This window comes from Pinus tabuliformis, chromosome X (assembly GCF_031772625.1).
Source record: "Pinus tabuliformis cultivar Carrire ecotype Pingquan chromosome X, CPIR1, whole genome shotgun sequence".
NCBI classification, from domain to species: domain Eukaryota; kingdom Viridiplantae; phylum Streptophyta; class Pinopsida; order Pinales; family Pinaceae; genus Pinus; species Pinus tabuliformis.
The window spans coordinates 1334352614-1334357715 of record NC_142308.1 but is presented as its reverse complement, the minus strand read 5'-3'; positions in this window follow the sequence as shown (position 1 = coordinate 1334357715).

Sequence of the window (5102 nt, the reverse complement as noted above, 5' to 3'; positions counted from 1 at the left end):
TTTTGTGTCTTTGTATTGCTTACTGTATTTCTCTGTTGTCTTTTAATTTATTTTCTATATATTGGAAATCTGATCGATCCGTTGTTTCAATAACACAGAACACACACCAGCACATGGGTCTATAATACCTTTTGTTTAATAAATCTTCATTGAGGTCACTCATAGGGTTATTATCAGATGACCGCACTAGGACATCATTGTCTAATAGCACCAGTACATTTTACTATATGAAGGAGTTCAATGCTAGAGAATTTTCAAGCACTGGTACGTTTGGGTATTTAATGCACCGTGGTTTTTTATTTTTCAAAAAAAAACTACATTTCGCCATGTTATATGCAGCCCTAATGAGTGTATTGATAATAAAGCATCAATGTGCTTAAATAATTTAGACACACCATCAAATAAACATCTGCTAAAACATCTGCTCGCCTACCTCTTGCAGTGACCTCTGGTACAAACAGATTTTTGAGTTCTTTTTATAGGGGTCTCTACAAAAACCTCCACTAGGGTGTGTTCTTGCCTAGGGTTTTAGTTGGGTCGGGTTCAAAGTGGCATGGGTTTCCTAGGTGTGCAACCTACTGACTCATCCCTTCAACCACAAGGAAGATAAAAAAAATTTGCTAACCAAGCGTTTTTCTTTTGCATGCACTAAATGTAGTTATTTTTCTGATGGTTTGGCCCTTTTTGGGCAGGGTTACTCTCGTAATGAAAATCCACTGCAAGTATGCACAAGCTTCTTCTTTTTTTGTGACATTAATTTATAACTAGACTTTGAGATACATAGATGTCGCTTACCATTCGAGCCAGTGAATTGCACAAGTTGGTCTTTCGCTGCTACTCCAATTCTTTGTTATTATTTCTACACATTCAGGAACAGGAGTAACAAGGACCTCACACTAACCTCTGTGCACATTTTTCTTCTTTCCAAGTTCCAAAATTTGTATTCTACCTTCATTACTATTTTTTGGTTGAGTCCCTATAGTAGTTTCTTAGGTTTTAGTTTATGGCAAGAGACAGGTCATGTTTTGCAAGTCAAATCATCATTGCAAATGTTGTTATTTGATTTTTGTATCTATTTGGCATTGTCGTGGGTTAATTTTTGAGAATTATTGTAACTCAAAGTCATCTAGTATGAATATTAAATAGGTTTGTTGGTTTATAGACAATGGTCCACTCGACTAGGCATTGTAACCCTATTTAAGTTATTCTCCTTCCACCTGTGATGGTTAAATATGAAATGTATATATTCTTGTTTTATCCCCATGGATAAGGGTTTCATGAATGCATGTTATATTTTCATTTTTGTTTTATTTTTAATCATTCTCGGTGGTCATTTTAAACATGTTGCAAACAATGGTGATTTTCCCCTTTACTGGTTCAGATTTTGTCTTAGTTCAACCACTGATTTTGTTATGTATGCTTACATATTTATATGTACTTCTTGGTTTTAGTTGTGCACATAATTCTTATATAAACTTATGTTTATGGATTTGTTCATTTCCATGGGTTCTTATCTGAATACGTGACCCCTAAACTAATGCGGGGTTGCATGGAATTCCAGATAGGGCACGAGGTTGCTGATTAGTGCAACTCGAACGAGGGACTAAACTAGTTTTCCAGGCGACCTTCAGGTTTTAATAAAGAATACATTTTTAACCATATGACTCGGTATTTATTTTCATTTCTAATATTCTCTTTGCCGAACAAGAGTTCTTGAACCCTCTATCTTTACCTTTCCCAGAATTTATATTTTCACTTCATTTACACAACATTATTATGAACCCATTCTACCAAAATCATTGTAAATTGACAATAACTTTCTAGAATGTAATAGTAGTGTGAATTAAGAAGAATTATAGTTTTACATTTCTTCTACCATATTCCTAGAAATAAATTATTCTTCCACACATTTAATCAATGTCATTATTCAATGAGAGTCTATCAATACAGATTTACTTATCTGATTTCCAACTGATTCAAAATTTCACCAGGAGAGACCACACCTCCAAACAGTTGGGATTAGCATTTACATCCAATATCCCCCGAGCCTTTTCACTTCCAGAACAACAACTTAGACAGTGTTTTTACTAGTTAATGCCCACAAGCATCAAGACCACCTAGTCGAGCCTAGAACTCACAGCCTTAACTAGGGTTAGGGCTTCCACTGACTCCCAGTCCATCTCAAGAACACCCTACAGGGAGTGTCCTGCCTTACCTCTTTCTTTCCTCTCAAAATCCTCCATCTTTCCTCCTCATGCCTTCCCTAGCTCTTTTCCCACCAATATTTTTAATCTCTAGGGAGAGAGAGAAAAAGGTAACTGTCTATAACTGTCAGGTAGTTAAAAACTGCATTGAGGGTCTTTTCCCGTGAAATTTCCAAAATGAGTTTATTATATATTTAACCAAACAAATGTAATATTAAAAATAACTCTTAGCACTTAAAGGTCCACTTAGTTTCCTGCCAATTCGTAAGTACTGAACCTAATGTTGTAAAAGTAAAAGACAAAATATTTACAGAATCTCAAGGTGTTACCTATGGTCTATAAGATAGATGTGAGAAGATAATGGCCATAAAGGTCACCACTTGCTTTCTTTAGATTCGGCTGTGATATACTTTTAATATTATAGATATTTTAAAAAATGTATAGACTCTTTTTATCATCAAATGCTGTGGACCAAAAGGAAAAAATTGTAATTTTATCATTGAAAAAAATTAAAAACTCTTTTATATGAAATATTCTTTATTCATTGTATTCATATATTAACACTTAATTCTAGAAGATTTATAATATTGTAATGAAAATCAGAACTAATCAACTTATATAAACAAAAAGCAAAGTAAGTTTAGGAAATTTACCTTTTCCCGGTTAATATATATAATATATATAGAGGGACAAACCAATTATGCATGTTCTAAGTTCCAAACCTAAAACTCATCAAATTATATATAGAGGGACAAACCAATTATGCATGTTTTAAGGTCCAATATCCTAAAACTCATCAAAAATACATAATAGTCAGCATCCACTAAAATTAAATCCTTAAATAATTAATTATAATTTTTAATTTCACATCTATGCACATTTTTATTTCTTTTACTAAACTTTTAAAATAAAGTTAGGTATACTGGACTTCACTTTAGAGGGCGGGTTTTCACATTATAAAAAGTACACATTTAAAGGTAATTATTTTCGAATTTCCCGAGGACTTAACCCTATGCTCCAATAATTGTTTTTATTTATAATAACTAAAATGAAATGCTAATTTAAATGTTTACATCTTATTCTTCATCATTAAGATTTATATCATTTTTATTAAACTTACGACTTTCAATAAATAAAATTTCAAATTTTAATATTAAAATAAAATTTTAAATTTTTATTGTTTTTATTATAATTTATTATAAAGTATTAATATTTTAAAATAAGTTTGATCTAATTTTCAATTAAAATAATTAATGGTGTATTATTCACATAATTAAAAGAAATTGACATTTAATGTTTATTTCTAAGTTATATCACCATGTTTTAAAATATTTAATTGTATATTATTTAAATAATTAAAAAATAGTTAAGAGCCTAGCTATGATTAGGTTTTTGTTGTATAAGCACAAATTCAATAACATAGACGATCGTAGACTTCCTAAGTTAGCTTTAAATTCTAACCAAAACCACCTAAGGCTCAATCGGGGGTGGCATAAAAACACAAGGGCCTGGTTAAACTATTGGGAGATCAATGAGAATGATGCATTGCGAAACATAAATAACATTAAAGATATTGTTGCTTCTAAGTTCAAAGAAAAAATGTGGTGTGAGAAAGATTTAGCCACTAAAAAAAAATTAAGTTATTATAAGAAGGTCATCAACCCCACCCTAGAAGATCAAAAGACTCTTTCTATTTTAACTAGCTCAAAGAAGAAAATTAATATAGCAAAGATTAGAACGAATTCTCATGAGATCCATAATGAAACAGGTCATTGGGCAGTTCCTAAAACACTATGGATGGAAAGGATTTGCCATATATGTGAGAATAGGAACATCCAAGATGAAAACCACTTCCTCTTAGAGTGCCCCGCGTACAACCATATTAGATCTCAGTTTCACAATCTTTGTTACAATACTGACCTTCCTAGCCCTTTACAATGTCAAAATTATAGTGAGCTCGGAAGGCTCCTCTCCAAGCTTTTTGAGCTTAGGAATAAAATCTTAAATCAAAATAAATAATTTGTTTCTTTAGGTCTGATAGACCAATGTTTAGTCTCAGCAGACATTAACCATCATCATCATCATCTATATATATATATATAAATAAATATAATTAATTTTAAAATTGTTTTTATAAAAATATTATATCTATATATATAGATATATATAATTTAATTTTAAAATTATTTTTTATTTTTATGAAATTATGATATTTTATTTAGGAAATATTTTTATTATTTATCTTTTATATATTTAATTTTAAAATTGTTTTTATATTTATGAAAATATTATAGTTTATTTAAAAAATATCTTTATTATTTTTATCATGTCATTTGATAGGATTGAAAAGAGAATAATAATCATTACTTCCACTCACTCAAAGCAAATTATATATATGGGGAAAAACCAAAATTATAAAAAAAAATCAAAAGTTTTTAATTAATATTTTTTTGGTATATAAATATGTTTTTTAATGTCAGAAAAGGAAATAGAATTAAAAATTTAAAGTACGTATTCATTATTAGAAGATATAAAGAGAATTAAATTAATAATGTTTATATTATTAAATTTTATAAGGATAATTAACTTAAGAATATTTTTGTAATATTTTTATAAAGTATATTTAGGGGACATTTATAATGGAAAAGATTATTTTTTTATCATGTTTAATAAAATGGTTGAAAATAAAAATCGTTACGATTTAGTTGGCAACTAATTTGAATTAAATAAAGAAAATGATAAAAAAAAAATATAAGTTTTCTAAATTGATTCTTAAAGTGGAAAAATGTCTAAACGACTTTTATCTTCATCCACGGGAGTTTTCATCATGTGAAGTCTCAAGGCATTGATCATCACAACTTTGGAGGGGAACGTTATGGCTCCGACTAAAGGTATCCT